Below are 22033 nucleotides of genomic sequence, written 5' to 3'. Positions count from 1 at the left end.
TTTATTTTCTCTGTTTTTTTGAGTTATTTCTTGTTCTTTTTACATTTATTTTTATTTTTATTTTTTTTTGTTTAATTTCTAGGAACTCTTTGTAAAAGGTTGTAAAATCTTTAAACAAATAAATTTATTGTTATTATTATTACATTATAATAAAACTTTAACTTGAAATATTTTTTTGTTATAGGTAAGTGGAATAAACCAGAACCCATCCAGCTATAGTCTAAAAAGAAGTAATATTAAGTATATGGGTAACACAAATATATTTTTTATTGTAATTTTTTATTTGATAGATCATTAATTATACCCACCCCCCCCATAATATCATTATAGTAGAGATGAATGTTTTACCCGACTAAGTAAATTGATTGATTTTTCCAACAAAATAATAAATTAGGTTAATTAACTTTGTCTATAGGGAAAAATGTTTTAATTATTGAAGGAAAGAAAAAATATCGCGGATTTTTTTTATGACTAAGGTAAATTCATTACTGGTCATTAAACTTGAAATTGTTATTAATCGTTGGGTGCGTAGTAGGTGTAGGATACAACTGAATCTATCGTAGCATTGGCATCTGATAAAAGCAATAAATTTCGTTTTATTATAAATATAACTAAAATTCAATCGTTTACGAGCACCAAGGTAATTAATTTTAAATAAAAAATTGATTTTTTTTTTATATGAAGTTGGACTAAGTCTAAATCAATTCTAAAAAGTTTTGTAGGCAAAAGTAGGCATATTTGCCATTGGTCTTATGGGAAAACAATATATGGGTGATATGTTTTCATAGATTGCTACAAAACTAGTCGGTGAAAAAAAAACTGTTTAAAATAAAGTTAAAACCTTACTAAATTATAAACAAACAAAAAAACAAAGAAAAAACCGTTGTGCTTGACTAATTAAGGATGCCTGGGCACGTTAGTGGGGACTCAAATTTAAAAAAAAAGTATATACAGTCAAGCCTGGGTAAGTAAGAAAACTCTATAAGTGAGAGTAATAGCCAGGACCCGTCATTTTAAGCTCCCAAAACCTCTATTAGCGAGAAACAGAAATGTCTGTAAGAGAGAGACGTTTTTCCTTCATGGAACTCCGTAAGTGAGACTGCTGTTTATCTATACCTCTTTAGGCGACAGTCGAGCGTCTATAAGCGACACTCATTTTATACGTCTACTAGCTGTTAAACCTGCTTCGCTGGGTTGTTTTTGCACATTTAAAAATGAAAGACTTTTTTTTTAATTCTCTCTGTGTGTACGGAACAGTAAGATTTTTTTGGCCGATCCCAATATTATGTCTACACTCTCTGTGTGTACGGAAAAGTAAGGGAAAGATCGATAGAAACCCATGGAACATTCCAGAATATTCGAGAAAGTTCTAGAAAATTCGATAGAAATCCATAGAACATTCCAGAATGTTCGAGAAAATTCTAGAAAATTCGATAGAAATCCATAGAACATTCCAGAATGTTCGAGAAAATTCTAGAAAATTCGACAGAAACCCATGGAACATTCCAGATTGTTCGAGAAAGTTTGATAAAATTCAATAAAAATCCATACAACATTCGAGAATATTCGAGAAAGTTCTAGAAAATTCGATAGAAATCCATAGAACATTCCAGAATGTTCGAGAAAATTCTAGAAAATTCGATAGAAATCAAGACATTTGCGCCAGTAGCGCCATCTAGTGAAAATTGTACTATTGACAGTGGCGCCATCTATTGAAAATTATTAGAACTATTTTTTTAATCTATTTTCTATGAATTCCTAGATCATTTTTAATTCCACTCCCACCAAACTCCCTTATTCACAATGGGAGCCTAAGGGCTACCCAATGACATAATCCCCTACCGAAGGTCAATGGTTAGTTTTAGGGAAAATCGGGGACATACAAACAAACACTCTCTTTTTATATATATAGATAAGCGACAGTCCATTTTATCATATTACATATTTACTACATTCGTTCTTGCTGTGACTTGTTATTGCTGCGTACCTCTATAAGAGGGAAACGCTACCCATGTACTTGCATTAGCGAGAAACTCGGGTTAGTGAGAAACATCTATAAACGAAAATGAGATTGTGCTCCCTTGAACTCTCGCTTATCCAGGCTTGGCAAAAAGTAAGAATAACATTTTTCGATATCTGGAGTAATTCTCCAAATATTAAATTTATCTTTCGATATTTTGAAAACCAAGGTAGATATCGATCAATTTTATTCTTATTTTTCGTGTACTTTCATGAAGTTAAAACAAAATCATCAAAGTTGAAAATAAAGTACAAATAATTTCAACCACAAGTCTAAACTTGCCTTGACGTTCGTAATACCTTAATTCTTCTACACAACCATTAATAATTTGTTAAGTTGCGTAAAATGAATTGTCTATATTATGAATAATGAATCATTGATACATAATTAATATGATTTAGTTTTAAAATTAACCGTATAATTTTCAATACCATACTAATAATAATCATATATCTATCTACCTATGAATTAAATGTATGAATGACAATTATTTCCTTTCAAATAATTTCAATAATACCTGCCTCTAACTCAGTCAGTTTAGTTTGCATGTGGTGACATTCAAAATGTTCAATAATAATAATAATAATATGTATTGATTATAATCGTATGTTTTTTTTTGTAAGTTTAACATTGAAATCGTACCCAGTATAATTATTATTTATTCACCTAAATTCTTCTTTTTTTTTTTCTTTGATTAGCCTTCATTGAGTTATTTTATTTGCCGACAACTTTACACAAGTGATTCTTTGATTAATTTAAGTGGAAAATCATAGATTAAATTTGTGGTTTTAGTTATTATTATTACTTTTGTTAATTATTTATAATTTTACGGGTTCTGTTATTTTATACCATGTATATGAAATGTATCAAGGTATACTAAGTTTAGTCCCAAGTTTGTAACGCTTAAAAATATTGATGCTATGAACAAAATTTTGGTATAGGTGTTCATAAAATCACCTAATTAATCCATTTCCGCTTGTCTGTCTATCCGTCCGTCTGTCATCACGATTACTCAAAAACGAAAATAGATATCAACCTGAAATTTTTATAGCGTGTTGAGGACGTAAAAAGTGAGGTCGAGTTCGTAAATGAGCAACATATGTCAATTGGGTCTTGTAAACCGTTAGAGATAGAACAAAAGTAAGTTTATATGTAAAAAATCTTCCTTATAAAAAATTTAACAACTTTTGTTTGAAACATTTTTTCGTAAACCTCATTGTTTATCCGTGAGAGCGCAAATTATGCGCAAATTGTATAGTATGTACTATATGGGTGTATATGTATGTGACATGTATAGGTATATGTGTAATGTACCAAATAATGTAATGTGTAACAAATATGGATAAATCGTATTTAAATTCATGGCTAATTTTGTAAATAAATCGCTGTAATCTAATTCATTTAATCAAAAGTAACAATAAATTCAAGTTTATGAAAGTAACAATAACATATGTTTAAAAAAAACAAAAAAAAGTATGATATTAGATTAGTAAACCTCATGTTCGTTCTGACATTAAGGCCACTGTTGTTGTAAAACTATGAATGATTAATTCTAATATTACTTTTAATGTATTTAATATTTTATACCAAGAGCTAGACTCGGTAAATTTTGATCGTGCGCAAGTCTTTCTGCATTAAGGGATTATATCCAGTTAGAATTTTCAAAGAATCGACTTTTTGCATTTCCGGAATGTACATATATTCAAGTATAATATCTGAAAATGTCAAAATAAATTTCGATTTATTTATCATCCAATGCAATACATTCCTTATTATTGTTCGCAGTTAACTTTGGTTAAAAGTTATCATCGAACAACAGTAGGGAATATATTGCATTGGATGTCAAAATTGTTCGAAGAAATATGTAGGTCAAAGTAGAAGACAAATTATTACAAGATTTAAAGAACATATGGGCCATTTAAAATATGGAAGAATAGAAAAATCATGTGTAGCCGCTCACGTTATCGAAAAAGACCATAAAATTGACAAATCGAACCTAAAACTCCTTATCCTTAAATCAGTAACCAGTCCTTTCGAAACAGACGCTTATGAAAGCATCTACATTCAAAAACTGGACAAGGGACCTATTCCAAATTCGGATTTAATCAAAATTGCAAAATCGACGTTGAATTTCTCAAATTGTTAATACGTTGTGAAAATAAAAGATTATTTACTTTCATGATTTAGTTATAATTTTTAATTGAAGTTTCATTTGTCATTTATTATTTTAAATGTCAAAATTTAAACGTCAGGAAATACTCGAATAGGCTTTCGCAGAAGCATCATGCTCATTGGCCAAGCACTAGTAAACTGAAAGAAGCTGATTCGCTGACGTCAGTGATATTACAATTTGACAGATACTTTGAATAGTATAAATTGTAGGTATACGAAAATGTCAATGTGCAGTCCGCCACCAAATTAGCAACGAGTAACATACATAATAAGAATAATTACGATAAGGTAATTAATACTGATGATGACTACTTTGTAGTCGAAATACGTATTTGTAAAATACAAAAAACTGATCTAGGAAAGTTGAAGTCTTTTGAAACTTGCGTTTTTCTCGAAACAGCGTTTTCCAAGTCGGTGAACAAGCTTTATCCGCAACGGTTCTACCGAATGGTTTCAAATTTTTACACAATCTTCTTAGATATTTTCCCCAGGTATTAATCGAAGGAATAAGATTTCAGAAAATTATTTTGATATTTTACACCACTTAGAAGTTGGAAATTTTTTGAAGAAATTTTTTTTTGCTACCATTTAAAAAAAATCAAAATTTTGACTATTCTTTCGATTTATACGTGTATTCATCTATCAAATAAAGAAATTTTCGGGATTTTTCCATTTTGGCTAATCCAAACCAGAGAGTGCTCACCGCTGGACACCTTTTTTTGGAAGAGCTCTAGGAGATCGCCTACAGGAGCAGCACCATATCAAATTTTGAAAATCGAACAACGGCATCTGAAAATTAAAAAAATGTCATGTGTATACGTTTTTTAAACTTATGTAAAACTAGACTGATACCCACCCGCTTTGCTGGGTTTAAAAGTAAAGATGGATAAAGATTGCTCTCGCTTATCCCCTTTCTATAACACTCGAAATAATGATAAGGATTGTTTTACACAGGTAAAATATATGTATGGTTTTTTATTTTTTTAAATGTATAACAGTCATAATTATTCATTGAGTATAGAAAAGATAGCCGTAAAATATTTTATATTGGCTATTTTTACAGAAATCTGTAATTTATGGTAATGTCAAATTAAATTAATTTTTATTTTATTTTTATTTTTTATTAATATATCTTAATAAATTATATCTCATGTGTTATTCTGAAGTATGAGCTATATTGCTGTACAGTTGAAAGCGTAACAAACAAACAAACAAGCAAACATGCTTACTTGCGCAATTATAATATATAGAGATAGAGATAGAGATAGAGATAGAGATAGAGATAGAGATAGAGATAGAGATAGAGATAGAGATAGAGATAGAGATAGAGATAGAGATAGAGATAGAGATAGAGATAGAGATAGAGATAGAGATAGAGATTAATGTCGATGCCTTTCTTGTCAGTAATGAACAATAAAAAAACTCCAATCTACGATTAAAATTTGGAAGAATCTGGCTCTTGTGGTATTAAAAAAATGTAATAATCCGGAAATAAGTATTATTTTCAAGTAGAAATCTTTTAAATCTATTAAAAATATAGTTAAGATACATTCTATTCTTTTCAAAAAGTGAATTTTGATAAATTGAAACAAATGGGTTTTTTTTTTTATTATATTAAGATATATCTCTTAAATATTTTTCTATAAAATTCAAGGTTTAATATTTATTTCTTATTTGAAATAAATATATTAATTATGTTAATATGATTTGTATAGAGTGCCCAAAAAAAAAAAGATTTGCACATTTAAAGTGCAGACAAAAACTCGATCTTAATAAGTTTAGCTCATATTTTTGTATTGAATCGAATTGAATGAATTGGGTCCCAGTCGATCAGTAAAATCTCATGTGATATAGTAATTTGGCTACCAGAAATGATCTTATAAACTGAGTTTTATCCGATTTTTAAAGGTTGTTCAAGTTAATTTGGATAAAACTCTTGTTATAAAATAATTTTGACTCCAAAAACCGAGTTCATTTAAGGTATTTCGATACCAAAATGAAAGTGTTACCAAAAAATTGAAATTTTTAGTGTGCCAATTAATGAGTATTTAATACGTCTTCTGTATAAATTTCAAGTCGATTTTCTGTACGATTTACTATAAATTAATTATTAAAACAACCAAGAGCCTAAATGGCCGAGCGGTCTAAGGCGTTTCCTTTTGACTGTTTGTTCATTTAGACTTAGGTTGTGGGTTTTGAATCCAGGCAGCGGCAGTATGAACAATTAACCGACTCCACTCACATCAAAATGTAATTGTAAATATGTTTGTAATTAAATAAATAAAGATTAACAAATAATGATATGGGTGGCCTCTGTTATAGGCGTATATGTCAGAGAAACGGAGGTTAAACCCCATTATTATTATAAAAACAACCATTTTTACACATGATAATATATGAAGAAGTCGTAATAAATGTTGGTTTTTAATTCAATAATATTTTGCCATTTACATAAAAAACTTTAAAATTTCTCAAGTTTTAAGCTTTAAAATTATACCAAAATTAAGAACTGTGCATAAAAATGAAAAACTTTTTTTTTGTAAAAACACTGACTTTGATAGTTAATTTCTCCAAAACCGTTCAGAGAATCGATATGAATTTTTCAAAAAAGACTTAGGTAAAAAAGGATAATTAATTGATTAAAAAAAATTCAAGTCTTTATTATTATTATTATGATTTTCAATTTACGGTATTTAAATACCTTAAGGAGTTGACATGAAAATAATAACAAAAATTAAAAATTTTATTTATCAATTAATCATCCTCGGCTCTGTTATCGAGCGAGTTTCCTTAACCCACAGGCTTTTGGCGACAAAAGACGTATACAAGGATAAAATTATAAAATTAAATTTTAATTGATAAAATCAAATTTAAAATTTTTTGGATCATTTTCGTTTTTTTGGTATCGAAATATCTTAAGAAGGTACAATTCTATAAACAGGATTATTATAAATGTAAAAAATATAATTTTGATGGAAACGTCCTATAGCATAAGCCCTATTCCGTTACAAATATGTGTTTAATGCATTAAAATGCGCTGCCACCAAAATTAACTCTCCTTCAAGAAGACAAAGAATAAAACTGGATAGCTGTGACTGTTTTAGGATCTTTATTACATTTGTAGCGTTAACAAGTCATGCTTAAGTTTAGTTTAAATAATTAAGTTTAAAATAACTAAAAAAAAAAAAAAAAAAAAAATTAATTAATATTTATTCCTTACTAGAAAATATTTATATTAATTTTTTATGAGGGCATGGGTGAACTTAATTAGACTTATTTTTCCAAGTCAAAATTTGTGTAAATTTCTAATTGCGCTACCAGCTTAAAATTGCCTATTTAATAACGTCTTTGTTTCTACAATGTATTTTTAACACACGAACTAAAAAAAGGAGTGTTATATGTATGTCTGTCTGTCTGTCTGTGGCATTGTAGCGCCTAAACGGATGAACCGATTTTTGATTTTTTTTGTTTTGCTTGAAAGGTATTTTAATGTGGTGGGTTTTTAGCTACATTTCAAGTTCGAGTTTAGGGTTCCGCACTCGAAACGACTTAAAAATAATTTAAGGAAAAAGATAATTTAATGGAGAGTGTTCTTGGAGAAAAGTTTGTCGGGGTTTTTTAAATTTTGTAAATTTCACTTGTGTGTGTGTTACAGGTTTACGGTTTTAACTCGATGTTTTTCTAAATTCAACAGATTTTATTTGCTATTTTATATGGAACCAATGGCATTCACATTTCTTGATTAAACAACACCCACCGTTTTTTGAAACGCTCTGTATATTTTATGCTATTATTATTTATTATATAAAACTAATTATGTAAAATATTTGCTATATGAATTATTCATATTGATTTTATATTATTGATATAATTTTTTTTTCTTCCATTTTTCAATATCAAATCAAAATTTAAATAATAAATTATTGTATAGTGGAATTTCAAGAAATATGTATCTAATATTTATTAACCAAGGGTAATGTGTTAAACACATGTATGTATTTCAAGTAAATTCATTTCTTGTTTGAGACAAGCCTTTATATAAAACGTGCACGTGGGTATTAAAACGTGTGGGGAATTTCTAAAAATCATGCAAAAAGTATGAAAACTAGTGTAGATTTTAATCACGTTTATAAATTATCATACATAAAAGCTTAATCACGTGATTACATAATAGTTCCGTCAATTAAGATGAAATTTTCTATGATTTACTGAAAGTTTGGGTAGAGTAATGCCAGTACACTAATTTTAAGGTTTCCACGTACAGCGTACAAATTTTCATATGTGGAGAAACAAAAATTCATAGCGCAGGAGCTGTGTTAGCTAAACGAATTCCCTCAGAGATTGAAAAAATAACACATTTTTCTTAAAATTTAATAATGCATTTATAATTTTCCAAGAATTTTTATTTCGAAAACTAAGCGCGTAGAAAAAAAATTATAAGAGTACTTTTTTGCTTAAAACTGATGATGATGAAAAATACAAAAATATTTTCTTATGGTTTGGAGTTCTACTTTGTGGAACATGTTTTAATTAAATCAAAAAACACAATACTTATTTATTCCACTGATTTTCAGAATCAGTTTTTCTGTTTTTTCCCATTAATTTTCAAAATCAGTGGGATAAATAAGAAAAAATTCAAAATTTTGTACTTTGCGTAAAATCATAAGTAAAAAAAAGTACTTCTACAAATTGATTGAAAATTTCACGCTCTACAACTTTGAACTGAGTGTTTTTTCCGTAAAATGTAAAGTTTTTGAATAAATTCCGAAAAGTTGCGTAAAACGTGGAAAATTTTATTTAAATATCAATTTTTCCTGCAAAAACGTGAAAGACATGAGAACAATCAAAATATACAGATCGTCCTGGGTACGCATTCGTATTCGATAAATCGTTTTTTGCGATATTCTCATGAAATTTGAAGTTATGTTGAAAAAAGTCCCGTACAAAAGTTTTTCCAAATTTTTTTATCTACAACTTTTCTCAGAACATTTTTCGCCTTTAGTCGCAAACAAACGGTTTTAACTCCTAAAATCAATCCCATTTCATTATTTTAAAGGTCTCGAGTTTAAATGGTTTTTAGTGTGTCTGCTGATTATAATAAATATAAATATTTATTATCTATGGATATATTATACCCAGCTGTCTACTCTGAACTAATTGATGGTCTATGGTTCATACCGCTATGACATCACAGCAGGACTTACCCGCGTTTTATGTCACGTGATATACAGTTTAAAAATTACGATTTTTAATTTTAATATTATAAAAGAAAACTGTGCTTTTATGACTCGAAATCAGAATATTTAAGTATATTTTTTAACATAAATTTTAACTTTTTTCAAATTTCATGATTTATTTTTGACTAACGATAATATCCTTTTGTCTTGGCCAGTCAGAAGACCTTCTTAAGGAACCAATTTTTGTATACTTATCTCATTTTTAATCCTACCCCAAAGACTTGTATCATTCACGGATTATTAATTTTACATACATACATGCAGAGATATAATATTAAAACAAAAAACTATAATAATAAAAAAGACCTTGCAAAACACCTTCCTTCTCTTGTAATAATAATATATCTATACACACATTGAAAGCAGTGACTCGAAGTCGACCCTGCATATTTATAATTAATATTATTATAATACCTATAACTACTTAACTTACAAACTTACTGTGAGTAGTGTAATCCTTCCTGGACCTTGGTGCAATCATATTTTATATTACCCCACTTAATATCATTTAGTTTTTTATTTTTTAAATAATAAAATAAAATATACTTAACTTTAGTTTTAGTTATTGATACTTACTTATTAAATAAATAAATGAATTATTATTATTGTTTTTTTTTAAATCTTGAAACGAATCCGCGCGACTTTAAGTTGACAAGTGTTGAGTGCATTTATAATAAGTATTAATTCGGCTTCAGTGTTTTTGCAATTTAATGTGATTTAATTTTAATTTTTTTTTTTTTTTTAATTGTGTTTTGTCATTGTTTTGTCGAAGTGTTGAAAAGTATTTTTCTATTTTTTCCGGTGAAAATTAAGTTTGTTTTTTTTGTGGTGTTTGAATAAAAGTGATATTAAATGTGTTAGTGCTGGCAGGGAAATTATTGGTGGATTAGAAAAAGAAAATGTAATTATTTATTTATTTTTACTTCAATTTTGTGTGATTTTTTGTTTGTGATTTTTAAGCAAATTTTGCTGTTTCTAAGGATATATTTTTAAACTCCGAACCAAAAAATCGGTGTTATAAGTTTGACGTGTCTGTCTGGTGACATCGTAGCGCGTAAACAGATGAACCGATTTGAAATTTTTTCTGTTGCGCTTGAAAAGTAATTTAATGGGGATGTTTCTTAGCTATGTTTCAAGTGCGAGTTTAGGTTTCTAAAACATAGGACGATCCTCAAAATCGGTTAAGTTTGAAGAAGGCTCTAAGGAAAAAGGTAATTTAATGGAGAGTGTTCTAAAATACGTTTCTAGTGTGAGTTTAGGGTTTCGTATCCGAAAAATTTTTCGAGGATGTTTTAAATTTTTTAAATTTCACTTGTAGTAAGAGCTTTTTAGTTTTGAGAAATTAAAATTTGAGATAAAAACATAATATATGCATGATAAGCAATTTGAGCGCATACAAAAGTACGCAGTACAAGTGAAGCTGATTTAATAAAGCGATAATCGCATAGTAAGAACGATTTCTTGAACCTGCGATTTTTCACGTTATTTATGATTAAAAGGACATTGAAACTAAAATAATGTTCCTAGTGAAAGAAATAATATGTTCCGATAATTAATGTTATTCAAATATCTAAAAGTTAATAGTCTTTTAAAATTAGTCTTTTTACTTCCGAAAATTCCCAAAAAAATAACACATTTTTTAAGATCAACTTTAAATTGTATCTTTGATTTCTCATTAAAGCCCTATCTGTATAAGTAGGGAATTTTTTTACTAACCCCTAGGATGTGAAATTTTTAGATTTGAGCTGTTAAAATTCGCCTTTTTAACATAGAAATCCTATATTGAAGTGTTTTTAAAGGCATGCTTCATTATGAAATAAAGCTAATTTTCTTAAGATTAATTTGAGAAACTAATATACATTAGTTAAAAACATGACTAATATTTTCCTATAAAGAAAATTATAATAACCGCCACTCGTTTTTCCATAAAATACATTTAAAGTGACGAAAATGAATCGTATTTGTGTGTTATTTCTTCTATAAGTGATTTTCTCTAAATGTTTAGGCATCAATATTTTATATCATGCATATATGTAATATGCATGGTATATTAAGTTTAGTCCCAAGTTTGTAACGCTTAAAAATATTGATGCTACGAACAAAATTTTGGAATAGGTGTTTATAAAATCACCTAATTAGTCCATTTCCGGTTGTTCGTCCGCCCGTCCGTCCGTCTGTGGTCACGATAACTCAAAAACGAAAAAAGATAACGAGCTGAAATTTTTACAGGGTACTCAGGACGTAAAAAGTAAGGTCAAGTTCGTAAATGAGCATCATAGGTCAATTGAGTCTTGGGTCCGTAGGACCCATCTTGTAAACCGTTAGAGATAGAACAAAAGTTAAAATGTAAAAAATGTTCCTTATCAAAAATTAAACAACTTTTGTTTGAAATATTTTTTCGTAAACATCACTGTTTACCCGTGAGGGCGCCAATTAGGCGGAAATTTTATAATATGTACTATACTTGATTATCAGTTATGTATGTGTCACATGTTTGTATGTGTAATGTGATAAAGAAATCAACACTGACTATGCATGGTATTTCAACAATTAACTCCGTTAATTGTTTGTTTTCGCATGTTAGAAAAAATGAATAGAAAAAAAAAACGAGAGGTACCGTAGGACAACCAGTAGAATTTATATTCCTTTGGTACCTTAGTACATTATAAATGAAGCGCTTACTTTTGTATTTACAAGATATTTTTCTGAAAATTTAAGATATTAGTTTAAGAAGTCAAATAATTGTTTGATTAAATTAAGAGAATTAATTTTTATAGCTACTTTTAGTTTTTACCTGTTTGAAATAATTGTAATATTTATTTAAAAAAGACATACTTCTGATTTAGTAGTCAACTCAATATGTGACATAATATTTAAATGACATTTAATATGACATAACATAAAAATTTCCTTATACTTACTTTAAATTATCTCTGTTTTCTTTAACTTCTGATAACTTTCACAATTGATTTTTTTTAAATGATTAAACATAAAATTTTAATAAAAAATACAAATTGACAATTATAACCATATTTTTGCATTTTCTCAAAATTCATGCCAAGCTGAATCGATTGAAAAAGTTTTAGTGTCTTAGGTAACCTAGCTGAAAATAGTCGGTTTTTGGTGTTGTTTTTATTTTTTTGTTGCCCTTTTTTTTGGTTTTACCTCCCAACTAGCAAACGAATTATAACGATAAGGTGCGATAAGGAACATTGTTTATTATTTTTTCGCACCAAATCATTATTCAATCAAATTTAAAAAAATCAGATTAGTATTTAATATGTGGAGCATTAAAAATCTCCTATAGTTTTGTACACATAAATTTTCCAAATATGTGGTTGATATTTCTATGATTGATCTACGCAGATAAAAACCTTGGGTCTATTGTATAGCTTGCAGGTATTTAATCGTATTAAATCATGATATGTGTATCTAATTCTAATCTATGTCTAGGTAACAGACAGACGAGACTTAATGCTTGTCCGTGATCCAGTTCTTTCACATTTCCGTGTTCATGAATATTTTATTAACATGTGTGGTGGAAATTAATTATTGGAATTGTTTGCATTTGTGAAAATAATAACTGGTTTGCAAATATTATGAGAAACAGAATAGAACGTGACTGGGAAATATTTTTGCATTTTATGAATTTTTAGCGCATTTCCGAATTTGAAAAGTCAAGTTTCTTAATGAGACAAATCGAGAGATAAACACGCGGTAGAAGGGTATGCAAAGTACCAAATTTCGAATGTTTTGATCAGTTTTAAGCAAAAAAGGAATCTTATGATTTTTTTCTCTAGACGCTTAGTTTTCGAAATGAAAATTCTTAAAAATTACAAATGTAATATTCGGTTTTAAGAAAAACTTGAGGGAATTCGCTTAGCTAACGCAGCGAATAATTATTGAATCTTGATTGACTCGTATGGGAAAAATCATTTTTCCAACAACCGGTGTCTTAATTTAAATTAAGCTAACAGTAACTGGATAAAACTCCGGTTTTAGCATGTGTTAAATAAATAGATGGATATTAAGAAACTATAGAAATTTTCACAAATAAAAATATAATAAAATATATTAAATAAAAACTAAAAAAAAAAAAACAAGTCCAGTATTTACTTTCTTTTCATTTTTATTTAAGGTATTATGAGCATCAAGACAATTCTAGATTTAGCGTTGAAATTATTTGTGCCTCATTTTCAACTTGATGATGTATTTTGTTATAATTTCATGATTATAGACGAAAAAAATAAGAATACAATTTTTCGATATCTGTTTTGGTTTTCGAAATATCGAAAGCCAAATAATTAAACAAAATTTTTAATTATCAATATTTTGAAAATTATTCCAGATATCGAAAAATTTTATTCTTATTAAAGACTCTTTTTTTAGTGCTTTGGTTTCAAGTTCTTTATTTCTTACATCCTGTACAATTGCGTTAGTTGTTCGGGGCAGGTTCCGGCTCGAGATATCGTAGATAAGCAGACGGAAATAAATGATTCATTTATCAAAAAAGTACTTTTCAGTCGCCAGAATACATCTATACTAACGTACTTGTTCTATTTTGAACTTGTCAGTGTTAAAATTGATCAAATTGCTTCTTAAAAACGAAAATTACTGCAAAAATTGCTGTATCATTCTCGCTTCTTTTGAAGTTCAACCAGAATTCTAAAATCTGTCTACAATACTACATATATTGTGCATTGTACTTAGTTTAAATTATCTCTGTTTTCTTTAACTTCTGATAACTTTCACAACTCAATTTTTTTAAATGATAAAACATAAAATTTTGACAAAAAATACAAATTGACAGTCATAAAAAGATTTTTGCAGTTTCTTAAAATTCATGTCAAGCTGAATCGATTAAAAAAGTTTCCAAGGTAACCTAAATGTCTGTTTTTGGTGTCTGATGCAATTTTTTTTGATTTTAACTCCCAACCAGCAAACAAATATTGAGCATTAAGGAACATAGTTCCAATAACTGAACCAATATCAATATCAACGGACTGTCAGTTTTTGCATACATATTTGTACTTTTTGCATTATTACTTTGCATCGTTTGTAACCTCGTGCCTATGCCTACTTTATCTTATGGATAATCTGCCTCTCTTTGGTTCGGTTGTTCGTTTCATGTTTGAAAAGAACTCGCACCGTGCGTGAGTTTTATTGGAGGCGTTTTCATGGTAACGATACACTACTTTAATTATAAAATTGTATGGATGTATATGTCATTGTATGGATTTGCATTTATGACTTACATTGAAAATTTAATATTATTGTCTCACAAATTTAAATAAATAATTATGATAATTTACATTTGAAAAATAATATTTATGCAATTTGATTTTTTATTTTCACAATTTTTAATGCATTAAGTTTTATTAATTAGTGTTTTTCAATAATTTTAATTTGACATTTTCTATTAACATGTAAAGAATTTCAAATTATAGTCATAACAGCCTCCTTTATCACTAGAAGCGCTGACATCACCTACCAGGACTACACACACAACGAATATGAAAAACTCCAGTCATTATTCAATACTTTTTCAAACAATAAAAACATTAAAAGGCATACTCGTTTTGATGAAGGCAAACTCTTCTAACTTTCCATTTCTAAAAATTCTATTTCGACCGTCTAAAAATTATATTTTCGAAGATATATTCAGTTTAACCATACATCCGCGTATATTTTTAATAAATTCAGAAAATTTATAACCGTATCGAACCAAAATGAATGCACCCATATAGACGTGATTTAATTTCATCACGATCTATTATTATTCATTTTGTATCTATAAATATTTATAGATTATAATTAATGAATGACAATGAATTCCGGATATTGGAAAATACAAATAATGATTTCTTCAAAATAAAAATGTATGTATATGATGTAGCCTTGATCAGATATTTATGATTCATTGTAAAAACAATGTACACTTAATTAACCAAGAACATCTGTTATTTTTTTAAAAACTGTTTTACAATTTGGAAATACAAGATTTACGTGATATGATAAAGAAATTTTTTTGTTTTGATAGCATTTTTGTGTAAATTATCTATTTTGTTTTTGTGTTTGAATGCAAAAAATATTTGCTTACGTGATCACCAAAATTAAAGAAGCAAAAAATAGATAATACATAAAAATTTTTATCGGAGTTGATTTAACTCACGTTTTAATTTTTTATCATTATTAAAGCATAGATGAAAATCATGGAAAATATAATATTGTCAATGATATGTGAAGAAATGGCAGTTTGCAATCAAAATCATTTTTTAAAACAAACAAAAATAGTGTTTCACAAGGTACGAGGCGAGTCGATTTGGTATCACCTGCCTCGCCACGCTAAGGTAGAATGTTCATCATCCTCGCTTCGCTTAGACCTCGGCCGAGGTAGAATGTTGACTAGCCTCACTTCGGCCGAAGTAAAATTTTTAAAAACAAAATAAAAATATCAATCATAGTCGTTTTGAGAATAAACAAAAATTTTTAATTTCTATTTCTGTAAATTTTATTAATTATATTATTATATTATAATATGATAATATTGTAATAATTAAATTAAATTATATTTTATTATAAAATTATAAAACAAAAAATTATCAAAAAATTTTCCGGAATATTTATTAGTTTTTATATCACTAATAATTTATTTAGTATCTACTATATAATTTTTAATAAATAAATATTTTTTCCTCGCACTAGGTTAGTAACGATGCTAGTAATTTTGAACCTCGCCTCGCGTGCCTCGATTACAAGGCACCGAAATTCCTCGTAAACTCGGTGAAACACTAATCAAAAATCGTATAAAAATTTGAAAACTATATATTATTTTGTATATACAGAGCCTAAATGGCCGAGCTGTCTAAGGCGCTTGCCTTTGTCTGTTTGTCCATTTAGACTAAGAGGTTGCGGGTTCGAATCCGGGCAGCGTCAGTGTGAACAATTTATAATTAATGGGAGTGCAGAATTGATCACATTGTCGTCGCTTGGATAAGAACGAAGTAACCGACTCCACCCACATCAAAATGTAATTGTAAATATGTTTGTATTTAAATAAATTAAGATTAACAAATAATGATGTGGGTGACCTCTGTTATAGGCGTATATGTCAGAGAAACGGAGGTTAAACCCCATTATTGTTATTATTATTATTATTATTTTGTATATACTCGCATGGTTTGGATATCAAATGAAAGGATATGCTGAAAAGAGAACGATTAACATAAATAAATTAAATTTTCCTATCGCTTCCACCATATTTGATATCATTTTACACTCTGTATATATGAAATATATAGGGTGCTTTTTTAAGTTGAAATATGAAATAAAAAAGTTTCCAGTCGGGTGTTTTCGATTTGTTTAATATTATTTTTAGAATAATTTGATTTTGTAACGAAATTAATTTTTAACATCTTATAGGAAATAATTAATAAAATATTAATTTTTAGTGCGTTTGTTACATAATTAATATTTTTAGTTTATTTTTTATTTTTTGTTAAAATTTAACAAAAATTCATTATATTGTTCTGTGTTCTATTTTGTGAAAGTTTTAATAATAATTTTTTTTTGTGTAAAAAAAAATATTAAATATAATAAAATTTCATTTAAATCGATCTTGATTTAATAAGCAGGAGGTAAACATACATATATAGGTATTATTATTAAGTTTATGAGCAAATATTAATAAAAATTATTTATTATATATTAAACAAATGAACATAAACAATTGACTGAGTTAATTATTGAAATACCATGAATGGGCAGTGTTGACAAAGCAATCGTTTTTTTTGACACCTAAGTAAAGAAAGATATCCACTCTTAGATAGCCACACATTCAGAACTGATATTCCCATATAATACATACTATAAAATTTGCATCTAATTTGCGCCCTCGTATAGTTATACAGTGATGTTTACAAAAAAAAGTTTCAGACAAAAATGTGGTTTATCTCTATATAAGGAACATTTTTTACATTTAAACTTTTGTTCTAACTCTAACGGTTTACAAGATTGTTCCTACGAACCCAAGACCCAATTGACCTAGGTTGCTCATTTACTCGACCTCACTTTTTATGTCCTGAGCACGCTATGAAAAAAAACTATATATAAAATTTCAGCTGTATATCTCTTTTAGTTTTTGAGATTTCGTTTTCGGAAATGGACTAATTATCTGACTTTAAGAACACCTATACCAAAGTTCATAGCATCAATATTTTTAAGCGTTACAAACTTGGGACTAAATTTAATATACTATGATATATTTCATATATACATGGTATAAAAATATTAAATTAAGATTTTAGATTACTTTTTACAGACGTCAATTCTAAGAAATTCGTTTTTTGATTATGAATATATTTTAATTTAATGTACAATTTCTTTTATTTTCATTAAGTTCTCAATAATATCACGTAATCACAAAAATACCTATATCCTTTTTAAAAACTTCAAGAGTCAAATTGAGATGACAAATTTTTTTACGGATATTTATAGCGTAGATATATATTAAAAAATTCGTAGGGCAGGCGTTACCCAAGCGAATTCCCTCTTGAGAGATTAAAAGGATTAATTTATATGGAAATTCTCCGTTAAGAGGTTTAAAAATATAGCATTTTTAATTTTTCAAGAATTTCATTTTGAAAAACTAAGCATCTAGAGAAAATTCGCTAAAAACACAGAAAATCATGGAAAAACTGTTGTCACAAAAACATGAGTATGCCTTTTAATGTTTTTATTGTTTGAAAAAGTATTGAATAATGACTGGAGTTTTTCATATTCGTTGTGTGCGTACTCCTGGTAGGGACAATAAAATTGATGCTAGCGCTTCTAGTGAAAAATTTTGGCGATAAAGAAGGCTTTTATGACTAATTTGAAATTCTTTACATGTTAATAGAAAATGTCAAATTAAAATTATTGAAAAACACTAATTAATTAAATTTAATGCATTTTGTCAAAAAAAAATTTGATTCAAAATCCCAATTTTTATATAATTTAAGTTGTTAAAAATACAATATACAATTTACTTAAAAATACAATTTTTGAAATTTTTTTAAGTACTTTCTTATGTATTTTAATACGTTAGGAAAATAATTTAGAAAAATTGATGTATTTTTATTTTATAACGTTTCCAAACTTTTCTGCAGCGCCCTGGATGTCATGCATTTACGACCCCTCAGGTAATTGAAATAAAATAGAATATTTATTTTTACTAATTAAATTTATTTGACACTTAATTAAATAAAATGTTTTTAAAAAGTTTAATGACTCAAGTAATAAATCTTGAGTTTTTTTTTGTAAATTTAAAATTAAAATTGTTTAAATTTTTTAACCATTTAATTTTTCTTTGTTAATCATGTGATACCTACCTCAATTTATTTATTTGCTTGCAACATCCCAAGGTTTTTAAATAAACTTGTAGTATGAAATGATGATGTAGTTTATGAAATAATTTTAATAATATTCAGTCAATTTATTATTTTTTTAATCATCATTTGAGTTACTTTTGTTTTTACATATAATTTATAAATTTTTCCATGAAAAATATTTAGTAATATTATTTGTAAAATACGAAACTTTTGAAATTTAAAACTATTTTTAATGCATTTGAACTTCAATAAAATAAATCAAATCAAATCAAAATTTCGATTTTATAGTTTTTTTACGATATTATTTGAATGTTTTTTGAAACCCACTAATTTTGTACTTAATTCCGATACAAGGATTCCACATTCTTGAACCCTATTAGAGTTAGATTAATTTTGTTAATTTTTGTATGATTCAAATTTAGTAGGATTACATACTTGGTTTATCCAAATAGGATAAAATTTGGATGTTATAGAGCAATATTGAACTTTTTGGATGCTTATGACGCCAGCTATTACTATCGGTAGCTATTACTTATGCGCTTAATTTCGATACCAGGACTCCACATTCTTGAAACCTATTAGAGCTAGTTTAATTTTGATGACAAATTTGAAAATAATGACCCAAATTTAGTAGGATTACATAGGTACTTTGTTTATTAAAATTGGTTAAATTTGTATATGATAGAGCAAAATTAAATTTTTTGGATTCTGATTACGTCATAAAGTTAAAAATGACGTATGACGGATTTATTATAACAAGTAGAATTTACAGTGACTTTCTTGATTTTCTCTTATTTCGAGGACTACAGATTTTATTTAGAAATTTAACTCCGTTAGTTGTTAATTTTTTATAAAATTAATACTGTATTTTTACAACTACAAGTAATAGTGTACAATTTAATTAAAAATATTTTTATTGCAAAAAATATTAAAACTTGTATAAAAAAAAAAAAAACTTTTTTAAATAAATGATGGATAAATCACAAAAAATATAATTCATTTTTATACCATGTATATATGAAATCAACATAGTATATTAAGTTTAGTCCCAAGTTTGTGACGCTTAAAAATATTGATCCTATGAACAAAATTTTGGTTTAGGTGTTCATAGAATTATCTAATTGTCCATTTTCGGTTGTCCGTCCGTCCGTCTGTAAACACGAAAGCGCACTCAGAACGTAAAAGTAAAGTCGAGTTCGTAAATGAGCAGCATAGGTCAATTGGGTCTTGGATCCGTAGGATCAATCTTGTAAACCATTGGAGATTGGAGAACAAAAGTTTAAATATAAAAATTGTTACTCATCAAAAAATAAACAACTTTTGCTTGCTACATTTTTTTGTAAACATCACTGTTTACTCACGAGTGCACACATTAGATACAAATTTTATAGTATGTATTAATAAAGGATTATCAGTTATTTATGTGTGATTATCAGATATTTATTAATGTGACATGTATAGGTATATGTGTTATGTGATAGAGTAATCAACAAAGTCTATACATGGTATTTCAACAATTAATTCAATTATTTGTTTTCACTTGTTTTTTATTTACATATATTTTTTACATAATAATTTATTAAATTTAAAATTACCAAAAAAATATTTTTTTTTTTACGTACAAATAAACAAAAACATATTATTACAAATAGTTAATTGTATTGAATTAGAAGTACACTTAATTTATTATTATTGGTTTATTAATTAAATTATTTAAAAAAATTAAAATTAACTAGAAGAGAAATTTTTTAATATATTTATTTACTAAGATAGTTTTTTTGTTGATGTAAAATTTACGTGGTCGTGTGTTTTTGTAGTACCTATATCGAATTGAATATAATTTTTATTTGATTATGACTTAAGCCAGATTATATGATTAATGCATTTTACATGTAAGTAGTATTTACTTAGTTTTAATTAGATATACCTATGATGTGTTTCCTTATACTTACTTAGTAGGTTGTTTTTAAGTATTATTATTTTGAATTAAGTATGGTACTTGAATATTGGTTAGTGGGTAGGAAATTATTTACATTTAATAGCTCATTGAATAAAATAATTGGATTTTTTAATACCCTTGATGTGAAAGATTATTTTGTATAATTTTTGGAGTGCTAATTTCGAATTCGGCTTCAGAATTTTTTTCCCATATAAGGTTTTCGAAATAGTTTTAGCTAAAAAAAGGGAAAATACCGTTTTTCGGTTAGATTCGAAATTTCCTAACACCACTATGTAATTATTTTCTCATATGAAAATTGAAAGCCATCCTTTTCTTCCATGTTCCTTTAAAATACTTTTTGAATTTTTGCAATATTGCTTTTCGAGAAATGATATGATATTCATTATAATTAAAATACATGTAAAATACTGTATTACTACTTACATAAATATTTAAGTATAATTAAATAATTCCACTTTGATGTTACCTATTTATTATATTTATTTTTTGGATTCTTATGACGTCATAAAGTTATAAATGACGGATGACAGATTTTGTCGGTTAGTTTATAATCGCAGTTTTATAAAAATGTGAAAATATTATAACAAGCAGAATTAACAGCGATTTTCTTGATTTTCTCTTATATCGAGGAATAAAGATTTTATTTAGAAATTTAATTCCGTTACTTGTTAATAATAATAATATTGACTTATATTTTAATTGTTTAAGGTTAATCGGACATATTAACGCAATGTATAAATAAATATCTTAATTTTTGATGTTATTTATTGCTAACTCATATGTATAAAATATAAATATATATTTTTTTTATAACAAGAAAGGTTTTCATGAAACACTAGTTTACAAAATAAAATAAAGGTCATGTCCTTTCTGTGAATTTTATATCGTTTTATTTAGTGGCAATAACGAAAAGTCAATATATATTAGTTTAATTTTTATTACGTCCAAGTATCAAGTTATAATCCATTTTATTAGTTAAAGTGATTGTCTTTGTACAATATTGTAAAAATAGTGTACTACATCATACAACAGTGGTATGTACGTATAGATATGCTTAGCACACTCAAATAAGTATTAATTTTAACATGCTTTTAACTCAACTGTCCATTTATCACGTATTCTGTATGATAACAGCATGATAATAAACATCTGTAATTCTGTATACAATAGACATCTCTCTCACACTACTTATATTCTAAATATAATTGTTTCTGTCAACAAAACTTTAAAAAAACTTTGAGTAATTATATCTCAGGAATGAAGCGGTTAATAGTTT

The 22033-nt window shown here is 27.1% G+C and overlaps 1 protein-coding gene across 3 annotated transcripts in view; it reads left to right on the top strand.

Annotated features, from left to right (window-relative positions):
• Window positions 1–22033, top strand: part of LOC123291901 (dual oxidase maturation factor 1-like) — a 198513-nt gene that overhangs the window by 55445 nt on the left and 121035 nt on the right. The window contains exon 1 of one of the 3 annotated variants that reach the window (XM_044872354.1): window positions 10183–10330. The exons of 1 other annotated variant lie outside the window; for it this stretch is intronic. The gene's annotated coding sequence lies outside the window, so the exon portion shown is untranslated. Of the gene's footprint in view, window positions 1–10182; window positions 10331–20565; window positions 20690–22033 lie in introns of those variants that run through there. One more of the 3 variants, XM_044872355.1, reaches the window with a different exon arrangement.

This window comes from Chrysoperla carnea, chromosome 2 (assembly GCF_905475395.1).
Source record: "Chrysoperla carnea chromosome 2, inChrCarn1.1, whole genome shotgun sequence".
Taxonomy (NCBI): Eukaryota; Metazoa; Arthropoda; class Insecta; order Neuroptera; family Chrysopidae; genus Chrysoperla; species Chrysoperla carnea.
This window is presented reverse-complemented; position numbering and strand designations above follow the sequence as displayed.